This window comes from Mesoplodon bidens (assembly GCF_964165515.1).
Source record: "Mesoplodon bidens genome assembly, chromosome: 7".
In the NCBI taxonomy this organism is placed as follows: Eukaryota; Metazoa; Chordata; class Mammalia; order Artiodactyla; family Ziphiidae; genus Mesoplodon; species Mesoplodon bidens.
The window spans coordinates 2,611,692-2,630,795 of record NC_138164.1 but is presented as its reverse complement, the minus strand read 5'-3'; positions in this window follow the sequence as shown (position 1 = coordinate 2,630,795).

Genomic DNA, 19,104 nt, shown 5'->3' with positions numbered 1-19,104 from the left:
ACCAAGAAAGAGTGTAGGTGATCATGTGAGCTGATTCCCTTATGTTTCAATCAGTGAGGACATTCGAACCAATATACGTGTCCGTCTCCATCTTGGCACCCCCAGAGCTACGTTTGAAGTTCACACTTGCTCTCGTTTGCCCAATCCAGGTGGTGCTGGATACGTTTCCTCCCTTGTTCATTTTTACTGGTTTGTGTTCCCGTTTTCATTTTTAGCTTTTCTGCTTTCGATATATTTTAACATCACAAGCTGTCTCAGACCCTTTTTCTAAGTAGGTGGAATATAAATCATGAGTAAATAAATAAAGCTACTGAGGCAATGAGTGACTTCTGAGAATGGGGAGGTATCATAGGCAGGCAGACACAGCAGGACTGGATAGCATTATAATGGGCTTTTATACTTTGATGATAAAACTATAGCTATCAGCTATGAAATATGGCTTACACATTGTCACCTCCTGTATGTTTATTAATTGATTTGTATAATCTTACATAAATAGCTTATCAATATGAATCCTTTGCATCTATGGGCTTGTTTTCTTGCAATCAATCCAAGGAGAAAGGGGCTAACAATATTGCATCCTTGGTCTATTCATCCCACCCTCCCCTCTGGATCTTGGCCCACACTGTGCTAGTCCTGTGGGGTATCCCACCCTGGGTTCCCTGGAGGAGGCTTTCTCCTTTCCCTCACTGCGTTTTCAACTATTTGTCCCCTAGGTCCTTCCTTTCTTATCATATACCCTGTCTTCTTCCTCTTGTTACTCTGCAGCTTTGGCAGTTTCTCGCAATTAAGAATGAAGAGGTTCAGCCAATTTCAGTCCTAAAACTGGGAAAAACTGTCAGTGCCTTTAAGGGATTTCAAGGCTCCTTGTGAGGGCACGCCGTGTACACCTCCAGAACTTCCCTGGCACTTTCCCAAACTTCATTCATTCTTCGGTGCCACCGGATTGTGTTAGTGCACCTGATATCTTATTACCAAATCCTTCTCCACTGGGCACCCTTCCACCAAATCCCAGACCCCCTCCATCAAGAGTAGAGTAGATTCAGCAGATCTGGTGCAAATTATTCATAAACAGGTCAGAAAGCAAAGCTCAGGCACTTGTGCCAGCCCTCAATCAGCCCTGAGCCAGTCCTCCCTTAAATTTTCCTGGGGCTCCACAGGATCTGCTTTCGGGTGGGAAGATTCAGAAAGATGATGCACAAGGAGAAATAGATACTGACATACTTAGGAATGTCCAGATTTGTCAATCTCTCAATGTCCTTCTTCCTTGTTTCATTTGTCTTGATTCCCTGAAAGGGCCAATGACTTTCCCACGTATTGGCTAGTTCCACAAAGATCTATGCTCATCAGTCCTCCTTTTCACAACAGCCCTCCTATTCATATTATCAAATGGCTACTTACTGTTTTCTGGTTTTCCTTGTCAAATTTTGATAAATTTGAAAATAACTCAATAAAGTTGCTATGCCTACGGGCCTGTGTGCAGGTGTAGTTGGAAGGATGGGGGTGATGCATATAATGAGTACAGAATACAACTGCAGTATTTTAGAATATATCCTATTTATATTCTTCTGTCAGTGGATAGTGGCTCTATTGAAAGCCGGGACCATGAAGATCTTATTAATGAATTATGCTCGGGGATTGGGCCAGATTTAAAGTGGGCAGGAGTGGCACTCAAAACCATAACAGAATGTTGAGCATGATGTCTTGGCGGTTGCTTCAGTGTGAAGAGATTTCAGAGACAAAGGCCTTCTGGGTCTTACCTAGGCTCCCGCAGTTTATGTAAGTTGGGGAAGATGGGGTCCATCATACACTCCTTCTGCAAACAAATGGTGCCAATGGCTTTGACTGACCGTCCAGCAAGACGAAGAATGGGATCTGTGAACCCGTGGCAGGTGGCCTGCTATGTAGAATCGTGCTTTTCATCCTGATTTTAAGGGAGTCTTCTGAGATAAATCATTTTCATCATGACATTTAGTTTTCAAATCACCATTACTAAAAGCAAAAACGACAGTATCAGCGGTAAAATAACAGTAAGCTATTCTCCATTAAATAGTGCTAAGCATTATAGGAAGAAAATTAAATCTAGAATTTTATATAATTAATTGTTCAAGTTTCTTAGTTATAACATTCAAATCTTATAGGCCCTGATTTTGAGAGTTGTAGCTATCGTTACTACTTTGCTACTTCTTGTGCATTCTGTTTGTTGGGTAAATCTTTCTCCATTCCTTCTAAAACTGCCTACATTACAGTATAATACTCTAAACTAGTTTATATAAATATAAGGAATACTTAGGATCTTTTTGGTTTGGCCTATCAAAGTCACCAAATGATTGATCAAGGCCTTCGTTCTTGCCAAAATTCTCCTTCTGATCCAGGAAAAGGATCACAACATCTCTTCCCAATCCCAGTTTGGATTTTATCTACCAGAAAACTTTTGCAACTGTTAATTCTGCAAAGGATGAACTCAGTGGGCAAGAGCTGGGTTCCCTTTCCTGATGTCCCTTTGTATTTTAGGACCCAGTGGGGCAGCATGAGCAAGACTTTGAGCTCCAGCAGAATCCATGCCTCGCCCTGTGTCCTCTACTGGTTAGCAGTGGGTTAGAAAAATTACCAAACCTCCTGAGGTTTTTTCATGATGCATAAAATGGGATCGATACTTTCTCCTTTACAAGTTTTCTCATTACCATCCACTCTTTCCCACTGAACAAAAAACCCTGATTTCTTAATCTCATATGTTGGCCTTCCTAGAAATATTTTATGTAAAGAAAAAAATTGAATATTATAGCTTATAGCATCTGTTAGGTCCTTGAGGGCAGAATCTGTGATTTGTCCCTTAGCTCTGTCTTACCAAGCCAAGGACCTGGTATATAAGACAGAGGCCCTGAATTGATTTTGGAATGAATAATAATACAAATATAATAATACAAAAACTCTCCTGTCCCGTGTCTCTCAGCCAAGCACTGTTGTGGTTGCTGTTATAATAGAAGTAGAAAGGATAGTAAGTCAGGGATGCTTTTTGTAGGACTGTGAAACATGTGATGGATTTTAAGTTACAAAAAGGCAGAAGTATCCCTAGATAGTTTCCTATTTACAGTGGCCTGTATATAACCTTGCACAATTAATCACATAATAAAGTCTTTGGATAATGATGGCACTGAAAATGATGATAAACCTCTCCTATGTGGTCTCCGATGGACAGTGTCCGAGAGATGGATATAGCCAGCTGTCTGAGAAAGATCTCTTACCCACTTCTTTGTCCTTTTGTTTATTATCTATTATTCCCTTTAGTGAAAGGCTTTCCAAGGGCTATTTTTTGGTTCATCCTCCTTTGGAGGCCAGAGAAGTGACTTCTTAAGAGGTCTGGAGGCAGAGGCAGGAAGGCAGCTGATAGGCGGAAGAGGAGCCCTGTGTGAAGAGAGAATCAGGCCAAGGGATGACACTTGACAATTTTGTTTTGAACTTCTCTGTTATTTCTGGTAAAGTGATATCCTTGACATTTTCTTGTGGCATTTTAAAGGGGGAAGAAAGCAGATTTTTTTCTTTATCCTCTTTTTTCCTTTTCTCCCTCTCCAAAGTGATTTATCTTGTCTTTCTCCAAAAGCCAACACTCCTCAACGTCTAGCAAACAGGGTGAGTGTTGTAGAAAGATGCACATGGGTGCCCCTCTGTGTGGGAGGGGTGTGTGTGTGTGTGTGTGTGTGTGTGTGTGTAAGCAACAGCTGGGACTCATAAGGCTGAGTACTGTCACATAAATCTTGTGACAAAGATCCCAGTCACTAAATAAGCCACGGGGGTGCACGGTTAGAGGCCCACCCAGGTATACTCCCCTTACCTGCCACCTCGTTCAGACCACCTGGTCTCTGGATGACCCACAGCCAATCCTGACGCTCTGGCTTGTCCTCAGGTGTCTTGCCCTGTGATCACGAAATGACCAATTCATTTTAATCTTAGCCCAAACAAAACAGAATTAGAGAAATCTGCTAGAGGAATAACACATGAGTCTTTCCAAAGCCAGAAGCAGGTCAAATCCTGCCAAGAGGAATTTCGGGACATGGCCTGTTTTCATCCTCTCTCCGTGAACTAGAACCACTTTAAAGAGATATTACTAGGAGTGAAGCATCAGCAGGAGCTGAGAAAGGCCTGGTTGTGTGAGTGAGACATCCTCCTGTGCTCTGTCTATAGGATGAAAACCGCTATGGCGATGACAGAGGGGCCGTGTTAAGATGTAATGAAACAACATGTAAACTGTAAAGTGCTGTATGAACACAAAGCTCAATGTTGATTGAACATCAGCTCACCAGACTGGGATTGTGCCTCACTCCTTGGTCTTCAGTGGCCGCTCTTCTGGAGAGTTCATGTCCTGCCTCCCCTGTTAATGATCTGTATCGTTCAGGGCTGCCTGCCAGCACTCACACGGACCCTCGCCACCTTGCTTTTCTCTTTGCTTGGTCTGGGGCTTGGAAGGGGCAGGCTGTCTTCCAGCTCACCTCCAGAAGGAATCTGGCCAGAACTCCTGACTCGCCAAAACCTCATAGGAAGGTTCTCAGATGCCAAAGCCTGCACTCAGAGTCCCAGAGAGGTGGCAGCTGGTACCTGCTGGCCCTGAGAGGGCCCTGCTGTGCTTCTCCTGGGGATGCAGCAGCCACACAGCAGTAATGAAATACACCCATCCCAGGAATGCTTAAATCTCTTGCATCTCCACTTTCTTCTTTAAACGCTTATGGAATAAATGGAATTTATAACCAGAAACCATAAAATGTCTGATTTATTTCTCATTTGATGACAATATTTAATAACTCGTGCATATTTTGTCACATCTTTCTAATGCTCTATTGGGGAATTTTACTTAAAGGGATGATTCCGTCCTCTATATCAAACTGTCTTCTGCACCAAAAGGGAAGAGCATCCTTTTGAGTAATGGGTACAGAGGTGATGGCGGGACACCCAGCTCTCTTCCAGGTGGTTTGGGGAATCTCAGGTTCCCAGGGCAGGGCTAGCCTCTTCTCAAGGGGCAAGACTCTCACGACACCTGTGGTGAGAGACAAGTCAGAGCTTCATCATCCACTTACAGTGCCAGAAATTCTATGTTTAGAGATTGATTCCTTTGGGCCTTGGAGGCATTTCCTTTTCAAGTGTTCCTTATTCAAATTCTGATATCCTCAGAAAGAAGACTTGTTATTAGGGAGACTGGGGATTATGTAATAGGCAAACTGAAAGGAGCATCTTGTGAGAAGGAGATACAGGGTAGTGGCTAGAGATGGGGAGAGGAAAAGATCTCAGGAGGAAAAAAGCAGAAGGTAGGACCAGAGTGGAATTGGCATAGTTGGCCATTTTGCTTGGTGGAATAGACTTCTCCAGCTCCCCTGTTCCTGGGCCCAGAGTATCCTGAAAGAGAGAAAGATGTGCCTGATAATATGGCCCCATGACCACTAATGACTCCAGCGTTTACCTCCCCCAGGCAAGAATTCTATCTTCCTTTCCAGTATGTACCCTCCCCATCAGGAGCTCAGTACAATGCCCACGTAAACGTCCCAGCCAGGGAACCCCTTCACGTGTTGCCAGTTGCCATATCAGTGTCTCTTGTTCCTTTCCTGCCCAGGATCTCCTCCAGGAACACACATTAAACTCAGTTGCCATCACTTACAGCCTCCTTCAGTCTGAAGCAGTTGCTTGTCCTTCTGTCTCTCATGGCCTTATCAGATGTCAAGTGTATCCAGACCTTGCCTTCTGAAGCTCCCTGAAATGGCTCTGTCCCCCCCTTTCTTTCTGACCAGTCCCAGGTGGTACATTCTTGGGAGGAATGTCACAGAAACAACGTTGCATTCTCAGAGCAACAGGCCAGGAAGCATGAGTCTACCATGTCCTACCTGAAGAGGCTAAACATGATTCCTTGTCAAATTGGTACCTTCCAGGGTTCTCCACAGTGTCAAAACCTTCCCTGGAAATAACACAAGAAAGACCACACTTAAGTCATCTTGACACCACACCCTACTCCGCCACCCCAGTCTTCAACACTCTTGCACTTACACTGAAGTAAATGCAATGAGGTTAATTCAGTTACGTGTTTGCAAAACAGAGAGTCCCAGCAAGGTGGGAACGGGAACTATTCTTACTGGTCAGCTTAGTATCCTTGTGATATCGTAGGGGGACATGACAGGCTTTGATCTCAAAATATGTTCCATTTTATTTTTCAAAAATATCTATTTGAAAAATAGTTTTTTATTTTTCATCTTCTGAATCATAGAAAGAGGTGACTCCAGCTACTTGAGGTCTAAACTTTCCCCCAAAATCCTTGGCTCAAGGCATAGCTCTTCTCTTGCAGTCTTTTAAATAATCCTCCCAAATTCTTTTCTTCTTTTTAGATTCTATATATAGTCTTCTTCATGTTTCAATGGTCTTTTAAATAATTCTCCCAAATTCTTTTCTTCCCTTTAGATTCCATATATAGTCTTCTTCATGTTTCAATGGTCTGTGGCCTCAGAATCATGAAAAGCTGAAAGAATCATCTATGTTACAAAGGGCTCTTTTAGGATTTTTGTGTCTAGTGTTTGAGATTGTTTATTTTTTTGATTTTTGTTTGCTTTTTGCTTTTGCCACCTTTAAGAATTACAATAGAAGAGAAGAAAAAAAGGACCAGAAAGCTAGAGACTGGAGATACAGGAAAACCAATTTCCCTCTTTCTACTCTGCTTTCCCATCCTCCCATCACACACACACACACACACACACACACACACACACATAGATGCACACAGACATCTGGGCAAATCTCTAAATCTCTTCTAACCCAACAGACAAACCACAAAACTCTCACTAAAGAGAACCAAGAGGACCAACTCTGAGAGTGATGCCTTCCCCCTTTCCTGAACCACTGCTGAAGCCTTAACGAGGCTTCAGCCCTTCCAGGCACCAGCTCTGGCAGCAGAGCTGTGCTCAGTTCCACAGTCAGCAGACCTGGGTCTGATGCTAAATTATAGTCTAAAGAGAGAGAGGGCTCGGGGGCAGATGATCACAGGCTATAAATACCTCCAAGGCAGCAATGCAAATAAGGGAAGGGGGTTATTCATTTGCTCAGCAGGTGCTGGACCAGGAGCGGTGGCTTGGAGCTGAGGACGAGAAAGTGTAGGCTGGCGATGAGCAGAGAAGCTCCTCACACAGAGGGCTCTAGATCTGTTGGCTCTCCAGATCCCAACACCTCTGAGAGCTGACTTAGCACAGATACTTTGGTCCAGCCCTCTACCTTGTGATGAATCTCAGGGCACACAACGGGCACATAACCCAGAGCTACTCAGCTTAGACCCCAACACCACGTAACAGGCGTAAAACCTACACATGCCTCTCTTAGTTACAACCCTTTTCATCTGAAAGCCACTCTCCACCCTCTTATCCTGGTCCTGATTCAGCCAGGTGTTTCCCTCTGGCATCCAAAGGACACTTTAATCACTGGTAGAAATTGGTCATCTACAGCCACCTGGCAGCCTGAACTGGTTCACTTCCCCGTGGGTTTCCATACTCATAATCTATTCATTGTGGCCTTTTCCCCAGACTGCTTTCTGCCCTACGAAGTGTGCAGCCATAAAAGGCATCCATTAGTCATGAACTGGGTTTCCTGAGCCTCCATGGAACTTGCCAGGAATCTCCTTATTGAAAGGAATCAGTATATCTCCACATGATCTGCTTTCCTATGCAGATATCCTTTACTTTTCCACTCTGATTTCACTACTTTCTCATCTCCTATGAAGGCCCTCACTCAGCTGTCCAACTGAATTAAGTCTCTGTTGTTGGTTATCTGCTTTCCATCCAATTGTCCACATTAACACACACTGAGCACATGACAAGTTAAAACAATCCAAACATAGGCAAATGTAATTTATTTTTAACCATCCTTGCTCTCAAGAGTTTCAGGAGGCACTGCAGTCATGGAAAGTACCTGGATTGGGGGTCAAGATCAGAGACCGGCCAGTTATTAACTCTATGATCCCAGATAATTTACTTGATTCTGCTGAATTTCAGTTTTTGGATTAAAAAAACAACTACCTAAAGAATAATTGTGAGATCTCATTACACATGTGTGCACACACATGCACATACACACACACCCAGACTCTGACACAGGGCAGCCATCTTATCACACATGTGTGCACACACACACACATACACATGCACATACACATACACATACACACGCACATACACACACACCCAGCCTCTGACACAGGGCAGCCAATAAGCAGCAGACACCAGTGTTGAAGGCATGTTGGCTATAGTGTACAAACAGCTAGTGTGCAACAGCATTTGCCTCCCCATCTAAGAAAAAATGTATGTATAGTGATTCACTTGGTTATAAAGCAGAAACTAACACACCATTGTAAAGCAATTATACTCCAATAAAGATGTTAAAAAACATAAAAAAGAAAGAAAAAGAAAAACTAAAAAAAAAAAGAAAGAAAAATTGAAAAAAGGCACTGAGCAAGTTTAGAGGAGAGAAAGATTAGCCCCAGACTTCTTTTAGGGAGGACCAAGAAGGCTTTAGGATAGTCCTGTTTTCAACCTATGATTCATTTCTTACCAATCACTGAATACCTGGTCTCTGTACTGTTCAATGCCAGTGAAGGGGTGATACAACAGGTGAAAGGTAGGACCCACCTATACCCTCAAAGAGACAGGTCTGTGAGATGAATGGCTATTCAAATGGCATACGCTACATTGTGCAGGGTGGGCAGCTGTGGGGTGTGGCCGAATGGGGTGCTACCCCCATCTCCATCACTAGCAGAGAACAATTCCACACAGCTTTCTTTTTATTTTATTTTATTTTTTTCTATTTTATTATTTATTTATTTATTTATTTTTTAAGCAATGACTTTTTTTTTTACAACTTTATTGGAGTATAATTGTTTCACAATGGTGTATTAGTTTCTGCTTTATAACAAAGTGAATCAGTTATACATATAAATCTGTTCCCATATCCCTTCCCTCTTACATCTCCCTCCCTCCCACCCTCCCTATCCCAACCCTCCAGGCGGTCACAAAGCACCAAGCTGATCTCCCTGTGCTATGTGGCTGCTTCCTTACTGTCACCTAACATGAATTATTTGGGATTTAGAAAATTGGAGGAGATCCAGGAAAGCTTCACAGAGGAAGGGTACATCCCAGCAAAGTGCCTGAGAGAACATCTTGCCTGTAGGGGAAGCATAACATTACATTACGCTACACATAAGGGTTCTCCAGAAAAACAGAACTAACAGGATGTGTGTGTTTGTGTGTATACACACTAGGATGTGTATGTAGAGAGAGAGAGGCTTATTTCAAAAAACTAGCTCACAGGATAGTTGAGTCAAGTTCAAAACAAGGCAGGAAACCAGGCAGAGTCAATGCTGCTGTTTGAGTCTGAAGGCTGCCTCCTGGCAGAATCCTCTCCTCCTCGGGGGAATGCAGTCTTTTCCTAGGAAAGCCTTCAACTGATTGCATGAGGCCCACACATGTTATGGAGGGTAATCTGTCCTACTCAACGTCTGCTGATTTCATCTCATCTAAAAGCTACCTCCACAGAACCATCTAGCCTAATGTTTGCCCAAATGTCTGGGTGCTGTAGCTTAGCCAAACTGACACACAACAGTAACCATCCTGACACCCGGGAGTGTGTCACTTAATGACACACGTGGTTAATAAGCTCCCTTCCCTCCTAGAGCATCTCACAGACAGTGGGGTTTGGACTGAGCCTGGCATAAGAGGGGAGAACAGAGGGGAAAGACAATTCACAACTGAGATGAGGGAGTGCATGTCTGCAGAATAGAGAAGAAACGGGAGCAGATATTCTCTGCGAATTTGTGATGGAGGCCGAGGCAGGTGATTCTGAGCCTAATTACAGAGAGCCGTGAAGGCCACATTGGAAAGTGTAAGTTTGATGCAATAAGAAACTGATAAGAGTTACGACTTTCATTTATTCCTTCTTGTTTGTCCTAAGAGAACAGAGACTGGATCAGAAAAGTTCAAGACAGTCGCGAGGTCAGGCTCTATTAAAGGCACGAAAGCCATACTTCCTGGGACAGAAAACATAAAGCAAGTCCTGGTACACACCACTCCTGAGGATGGGAAAGGTGGCACTGCCCACTCCGCAGCCTCACACCCAGGAAGCGGCCAAAGCAGCCCCGTAAAGGAGAGAATCAGGGGCTTCTCTTTGGTGTTTCCTGCTGTCAAGACCTACACATCAGCACGTAACCTTTTCATGCCAACTACAGCGCATCTCACACAATTAAAAAGGAAAAGTCAAAGCATTAATATCTTGTATTCAAAGGTCATGAGATCTCCATCCACCTTTCCAAAGCTGGTGATAGAGGGCTCGGGGGCCTTCCCACCATAAAATCCAAAGAGAGATCACAGGCCGACACATTCCCTCTCAAGGCTTTGGCTCCACCATGGCCAGATCCTCAGAGACCCTGGAGTTGTGGTCACGTTCACAGAGTCTGAGAACAGAGAAGGAACAAAACCGCACCTAGTATGTTCCCATCATTGTTCTGATGCAGGAACCGGAGTCTAGAGGGAAGAGATTTTCTCTGTGTGACACACTAATTTGTGAAAGAATTAAAACTAGAACTCAGTTTTATGACCCCAGACAGGTACACTTTCTCTTTGGCTTATGTTAGAAATCCAGTGTCTGAAACTCTAAAGTAGAAGGGTGGTAGGAGAAGATGACGAACTAGTGCCAAAGGGAGGTCCGTTTCCCCACCTTCTCTTCCAAGATGCTGAGCTGTGATTGATTTTCAAGGTCATATAACATTAAAAATATAAAACTCATTTTCACAGCAAAAGAAGAGAAAGAGCAGCTTCAGATCTTTGTACGTGGGAATGACCTGCTCTCCACAGGCAGATGATATAGAATGGGGAGGAGTCTGACCTCTAATTAAGTGGCTGCACGTTTGTGTGTTTGGGGCATGTTACATGGTAGCTACAATTAATAGTGTTTACAGTTTATTGAATACTTAATATGAGGCGGTAGCTATTCTAAGCCCCTCATGGGAATCAACCTGTATAATCTTTACAACAATCCTATGAGCTAGATACTCAGCGTCCCTATTTTGCAGAGAATGAAACTGAGGTGTTCGAAGCTATTCATACACCCAGGGTCTCACAGCTAGAAAGTGACAGAGCTGATATTTGTGGCTTTGGAGGCAGGGCTCTTAACTCCTACCCCGTGATGCCCCTCTAGGCTTGGAGAGCTAGAGAAAATATTATCTGTGAAAACATGACCTCCACAAATAAGAGATCTCTGGGTCTAGCACAGGCAGACACGAGGGTCCTCATAAAATACCAGGGGCTCCAAGGAGAGAGCACAGTGTGGGAAATCTTGGCAAGGAGGAGGAAGGTGAGCAGTCCTGTCTTGGGCTGTGGCTGTAGGATCTGCCCTTTAGAGGCAGACTGCCAAGTCCTGGAGGAACTATATCCCCAGTAGGTTACTGGGACAAAGCACTCAAATACAGAGAAAGAATATTAATGTCCTTTTTTAGAACTTTATAATGGCTAATAATAATCGAGTGCTTCCAAGCTCGAGGTCCTGTTCTCAGCCCTTTTACATGTTTCACCTCATTCGAGCTTCACAGCAAAGCATGGGGCAGGAAATGCAGTGTCTCTATTATCCAGAAGAGGAAGCTGAGGGGGCACAGAAAGTTGCAGAATATAAGCCCAGATTTACAAGTCAGGTCACAGCTGAGATAACTTTATGCTAAGAGTCACAGAGCTCCGCCATCCCTCATCCGAATGTAAGGACCAGTCCTCAGGAGTGGACCAGGGTTGCTGGAGGTCTCAGTTTTGAGAAGTAAGTTGGTCTCAAAAACCGGGCACCAATTTGCAGCCACATGGTTGGACCTAGAGCTGATCATACTAAGTGAAGTAAGTCAGACAGAGAAAGACAATTATCATACGATATCACTTATGTATGGAATTTAAAATGATACAAATGAATTTTACAAAACAAAAACAGACTCACAAACAGAAACCAAACTTATGGTTACCAAAGGGGAAAGGAGGGGGAGGAATAAATTAGGGGTTTGGGATTAACACACATACACTACTATGTATAAAATGAACAATAAGGACTAACGGTATAGCACAGGGAACTGTGCTCAGTATTTTGTAATAACCTATATGGGAAAAGAATCTGAAAAAATAATATATATACACATATATATGTATAACTGAATTACTTTGCTGTATACCTGAAACTAACACAACATTGTAAATCAACTATCCTTCAATTAAAAAAAGATGGACACCATACAGGCGATGGATGGTTTGCATCACATACAAACATCGAATCATTATGTTGTACACCTGAAACTAATATAATGCCATGTGTAAATTATACCTCAGTTATAAAAAGAAACCTGGACACCACACATAGCCTGGGAAACATGGCAGATGGGATCCATTCATCCGCCCACATGGAGCACTCACCAAGCTCCGGGCACTGGGCTGTACAGGGAGCGTGAAGGACTCCTGCCCTCACAAAGCTTACTGCCTGGCAGGATCCGCTCACAAGGAGGAGGAGAGAGCTGGCGTCTCGATGATGAGGCGCAGTCTGGTGTGGTAGCACCACCCCTTCAAACCTGCACGTTGCCCAGTATTCCAGGAGGGGGGTGCCCTGCAGAGAGCTGGCGGACACAGAAGAACGGCCTTCTGCATTTCTGCTGACATGTCGTCTGCATCTGATGGAGTAACATCTTCATTATGAAATTAGATGAAATGCCTGATGCACAGCCTAACAGATAACAGCCCACGCTCTTCCTCCAGATCTACAGAAGAAATGGCCAAGAGCAAGGAGCGGCGGGGATGTGTGTGTGGCCACACCTGCCCCTACCCATCCCATCCCATCCCATTTTCCTACCCACCTGTCATTGTCCCGAAAACATTAGCTCACGGAGGGGACGGTGTCTCATTGCATGAGCAGCACCACCGCACCAGAGGGCTTCATATACTGAGGCTGAAGGTAAATTATGGAACAACTAGATACATTTTCCACAAGAAGTTCGCTGACAGTGGTGCTCCCTAGGGCCCCTCATTCCCAGCACAAGAGTGAGCAAACTTTCTGTTTCCAAAGCCTGCACAGAGAGGTCACAGATCAGAAAGATGGAGTTGATGGAAAATAAGGCAGGACACCCTGATGACTCTTGGATTCATTCTTTGCCAATCGGGAGGGAAGGGAGGGTTCCCTCCGAGGAGAGACACGGCACAGGCTTTCTCCCTTTCCTGTATCTGCCCTGCTGTTTCCAGGAGACCCGTCTCAGCTGTGTGGCCCTGCCGGCCAGCGTGCTTTGCACCTGACTGTCTCATGAGGCAAGTGGGGCCGACACAGGGGGCACAGCAGAGCCAGGGCACCCGTATGATCCCAGCCTTTTCCGTTCACTCTGCCCTGGCTCACCGCTGCCTTTCCCTCCACTCCTGCCATCTGTTTGTGTAAATGGTCCCTACCACCAAAACCTTGAATAAACACTATGGGCTGGACCTGCTGGGCCATCGCAAATTCCTGAGGCATCATTCTCTTCCACTAGCCCTGCGGCCCAGGGGTGCAGCAGGAGAATCTCTGCCCTGGGGCATGCAGTACTAGGGCAACCGGGCTCTAGGTTTACTTGGTGGAGCAGACCCCTCTTCGGTCCTGGGTTGAGTTACGTTTGCTCGTATTTGTCCTCTGCATCTGAAAGTGTCCTTTCTGTCTGGGTCCTCAGCACACCCCTTGGGCTTATAGAATGAACCGCGCACGTGTGTGTGTGTGTGTGTGTGTGTGTGTGTGTGTGTGTGTGTGTTACAGCTCTGTTGGTACTTGGTGGGGAAGGATTTCTCTGCAGGGTTGTTGTTTGTGCTTCTTTCCCAGGCACAGGGCTACACGGGGGTTCACATGAGATCCATGAACCCCAAATGGGCAAAAGGAAGTCAGAGATGGTGAGGGATCTTTCCTACAAGCCTTGACAAAAACCAAGGCAGAGCCAATGTTGGCTAGCAGCTGTCCTTCCACTTTTCATGGATCCCTGGGGCCTGGGAGTCCCTGGCGACCGCTCCCAAGGTTGTTGTTTCCATCTGTCCTCCCTGATGACACTGAGAGCCCTTGTTTGCGAAGTGCCTCCTGGGGGCTGGGCTGTTTCGTGTCCAGTGTCCCATTTAGTCCTCCTGATAAGCCTGTACCTGGGCACTGTTCTTTCCAGTTTACGACTTGACAGCCTAAGCCTGAGGTGATCAGATCACTTGCCCAAAGCCAATGAGCTGGTCAAATCCACATCAATATAACTCTAATGTCCCTGATTTTTCTACCACTTTGCACTGGGGTCCTTATATCAACCTCCCGCCTATTATTAACTCACCCCAATTTAGCCCCTGTGCCTTGTATTTCTCCCCACTTCTGCTTCAAGACTGTAGGTGGAGACCAGAACCATCTCCTTGCAGGCTTACCTTTATCTCCCCAGCAACATTCCATCCAGGCCTGCCTCCCCTTTGACCGGCCGGAAACCAAGCTACTGATGTTCTGTAGGGGATCGCTTTCTTCTTCGGTGAAAGGTACAGCCTCTGCCCTCACTGATTTTGCAAACATTTAATAGCCAACATTTATCCTTTAATACTGATACTTCTACTCTTCCTTCTGGGCTGAGCTGCATGGTGGCTGAGCCAGGGAAGTTTTTCTTCATAGGCTAGTAGGAGATCTATGGTTAGCACCTGACAACACAGAAGAATTTAGTTTGCAGGTTACTAACATGCAGGGAATACTGGTGAGACATGGACCCTTTTTCCCAAGTGCCAAAGAGAAACTGATTTTGCTTCTGATGTGTCAACATCTGTGCATCCATAGCAGTGCACATTAAATGAGGCATTTATCTACCCGGGCCTCCTGGTGTCAGGGACTGCATTCCACTGCAGATAACAGAGGCCCAAGTTCCCAGACTTCACTGTGGAGCACGAAGCCCAGAGATGGGCAGGCTCCATGAGGACCAGCTGCCTGATGGCACCAGCATCCCAGGGTCCTCTTATCTTTCCTCTCTGCAGTCTTTAGTGTCAGACTCTTGTCCTCGTGGTTGAAAGATGGTGGCTTCACCTCACCCTCACTTTGGTTTCTAGGCAGGAAGAAGGAGAAGTTAGAAGGGGGAAGAAATATTGCCAGAAAGAGGCAAAAAAACTAGGAGTCTCTGGGAGGTTTCCATTCTTGGACTACTGACCAGGGCCTCACCATGTGCTGCCCCTCTGATGATAGGGGAACTGGGAAAGGCAGTTTTTAGTTAGACCCACAGTTACCCTAAACCAACTCGAGATGTTGAGAGAAGATGGGGAGGACACATACTTGGCGGATAACTTGCTGTGGCTGCCACTGTTGGATCCCTTCTATGTGGACATTTCTAGCGTAGGGAAGGAGCCATTGGAAGGAAATTCTTAAGTTCCATCTGCCCTTAAAGACAGAGGTCTCCGTGGCCCATCACATTGTCTGATACCAGGGCCTCTGCTTCTTGTCTGCCAGCCCATCCGTCCCTCATTCACTGCTGCTCAAGGCTTCTGCGTTGTTCTACTGCAGTTTTTACAGCTAGGGAAGAGTTATTAATATTGTCTATTATATAAAGAATTTGTAGTGATAGGAGAGCAACTAAAATATGATAATAGTGTGTGGAATCGTTCAAACTGGATCATGCCTCTACCCTTTTTTAGAAGCTCCAGTGAATCCCCAATTCCGACAAAATGTAACCCAAACTCTCTATGAAGCCACATGGGGTCCTTCAGCTTCCCCTCCCACCATTCCTCAGACACAAACGATTTCTCACTTTTTTCTTAAACAAGCCATGATTTTTAAAATCTCCGTTTCTTTGTTCTTTCTGATCTTTGCCCGAAATAAATTGATCTCTCTTCTCCAATTGGTAACTTACTGCCTACCCTACAAAACCCATCTTTTCTGCTACGTGTTTTCCAAGTCCTTTGATCCTTATGTCCAAAATTTCACACTCATTAGATATCACTACCTTAGCTCCCATCACACTGTTAGTAATTTGTTTACATACCTGTCCCCTCCACTAAGTTATGAGCTGCTGGAATGTAGGCACAAGCTTTTATACACCAATGTAGCACTTGTATCTAGGGTAGTATTTGCTACATTGTAGCTACTTATTAGGTCCCTAGAATAGCACCATTCCAGGCACTTTGTATCAAGGAGGTACTATTATTGTCAGCCCCATTTTACGGATGGGAAAACTGAGGCAGGAGAGGGTAACTTGCCACATTTATACACAAGTCAAAGAGGCATGATTGGAGCTCTAGTGCCTGCACTTTTAGTCATCCCTCAACACTGCTTCCCAGTAGAATATTTGATGAAAGAATGAATGAGACCATAGATATTGTCCAGCCTGTTCTGGAAAGGGTATCTCACACTGCAAAGAAATGTGTAGTTCATCCATTCCAGCTTATGACTCACTTTTCACCCATCTGCTGGCCCAGGTCTCCTGCCTTAAGCAGTGAGCCTGGCACAGGTTGGGGCTGCCCTGCTGGGGTTCAGGCCCAGATTCAGTCCCTTCAGGCTAAAGGCCACATTCCAGCACCTTGACAGGGTTCCTCGGTGGTGCCTGTTCTCTCTCTCCAGCCCCTCATTCTCTCTCTCTCTCCCCCTTGCCTTCCGCTTCCCTGTCACAGATGTAAAATCTGTGCAGCCATCTCTGATGCTTCTAACCACAGGCATTCAGGAACAGTCTCACTCCCAATCCTGCCTCCTATTTTCATATTTCCTGTGGCATTTTATAGAAATAGCAGAACAATTGCTCATCCACAGGGGGTAAAGGGAACAGGGTTTTATATAATCAAATGTTAAAGTGACAAAGTTTTCCAGCCAGTGGGGGAAGTAGAGGGAGGGACGATGGGATGGGTCCAGGGATGAAGGAGGAGCCTGGACCGTGTGTCCGTGATGCAGGCTCCAGCTTGAATCCACTTTGTATCTGTGATGCAGATGGTGGATGCAATGTGTGCCTTGGGTTCTGCCTCTCCTTCCAATGAGGTCTAGCATCACCTCCAGGAGGTGAATCTCTGCCAAAGGCTGCTTGGAACCACCTGTTTCCAGAGCGACCTCTGCATCTTAGAAGCACTGGTGCTTTATTTCCATCTCCTGCATTGGCTGAGGAGAAAAAAGATAGTGGTTCATCTCCTTAGCCAGATGAGGGACAGAGACCAAAAACATCTGTCTGTAGCAAGCAGGCTCGGAGTTTCCCATAAACACACGTTTCCATGAAAACCAAACAAAGGAAGACAAAAGAAAGGCCAGACACGTCCCCACATTTAAATGAATGCTGTGGCCTCGTTCCTTTCCAGGGCGGGGAGCAGACGGCACAGGTTGCTGTCTGCACCCAGCCCTGCACCCGGCCGGCTCCACCACTGCCTCCTTCCCGCACACACCGCTGCACATGGACAGGCTCTCTGGCCATTTGTTCTTTGATGTGCACTAAGTGAGACATAATTACCCACTTTGTCACATTGCATGTGACTTTGACGGCCCAGTGTGTGGGCTTTAAAAAAAAATACATTAGATCTTCTGCCCATTTTTGGATTGGGTTGTTTGTTTTTTTGATATTGAGCTGCATGAACTGCTGGTAAATTTTAGAGAGTAATCCTTTGTCAGTTGCTTCATGTGCAAATATTTCCTCCCATTTTGAGGGTTCTCTTTTGGTCTTGTTTATAGTTTCCTTTGCTGTGCAAAAGCTTTTAAGTTTCATTAGGTCCCATTTGTTTATTTTTGTTTTTATTTCCATTTCTCTAAGAGGTGGGTCAAAAAGGATCTTGCTGTGATTTATGTCATAGAGTGTTCTGCCTATGTTTTCCTCTAAGAGTTTGATAGTGTCTGGCCTTACATTTAGGTCTTTAATCCATTTTGAGTTTATTTTTGTGTATGGTGTTAGGGACTGTTCTAATTTCATACTTTTAAAGATACCTGTCCAGTTTTCCCAGCACCACTTATTGAAGAGGCTGTTTTTTCTCCACTGTATATTCTTCCCTCCTTTATCAAAGATAAGGTGACCATATGTGCGTGGGTTTATCTCTGGGCTTTCTATCCTGTTCCATTGATCTATATTTCGGTTTTTGTGCCAGTACCATAGTGTCTTGATTACTGTAGCTTTGTAGTATAGTCTGAAGTCAGGGAGCCTGATTCCTCCAGCTCTGTTTTTCGTTCCCAATATTGCTTTGGCCATTCGGGGTCTTTTGTGCTTCCATACAAATTGTGAAATTTTATGTTCTAGTTCTGTGAAAAATGCCAGTGGTAGTTTGATAGGGATTGCATTAAATCTGTAGATTGCTTTGCGTAGTAGAGTCATTTTTACAATGTTGATTATTCCAATCCAAGAACATGGTATATCTCTCCATCTATTTGTATCATCTTTAATTTCATTCATCAGTGTCTTATAATTTTCTGCATACAGGTCTTTTGTCTCCTTAGGTAGGTTTATTCCTAGATATTTTATTCTTTTTGTTGCAATGGTAAATGGGAGTGTTTTCTTAATTCCATTTTCAGATTTTTCATCATTAGTGTATAGGAATGCCAGAGATTTCTGTGCATTAATTTTGTATCCTGCTACTTTACCAAATTCATTGATTAGCTCTAGTAGTTTTCTGGTAGCATCTTTAGGATTCTCTATGTATAGTATCATGTCATCTGCAAACAGTGACAGCTTTACTTCTTCTTTTCCAATTTGGATTCCTTTTATTTCTTTTTCTTCTCTGATTGTTGTGGCTAAAACTTCCAAAACTATGTTGAATAATAGACATTTCTCAAAAGAAGATATACAGATTGCCAACAAACACATGAAAGAATGCTCAACATCATTAATCATTAGAGAAATGAAAATCAAAACTACAATAAGATATCATCTCACACTGGTCAGAATGGCCATCATGAAAAAATGTAGAAACAATAAATGCTGGAGAGGGTGTGGAGAAGAGAGAACACTCTTGCACTGTTGGTGGGAATGTAAATTGATACAGCCACTATGGTGAACAGTATGGAGGTTCCTTAAAAAACTACAAATAGAACTACCATATGACCCAGCAATCCCACTACTGAGCATATACCCTGAGAAAACCATAATTCAAAAAGAGTCATGTACCA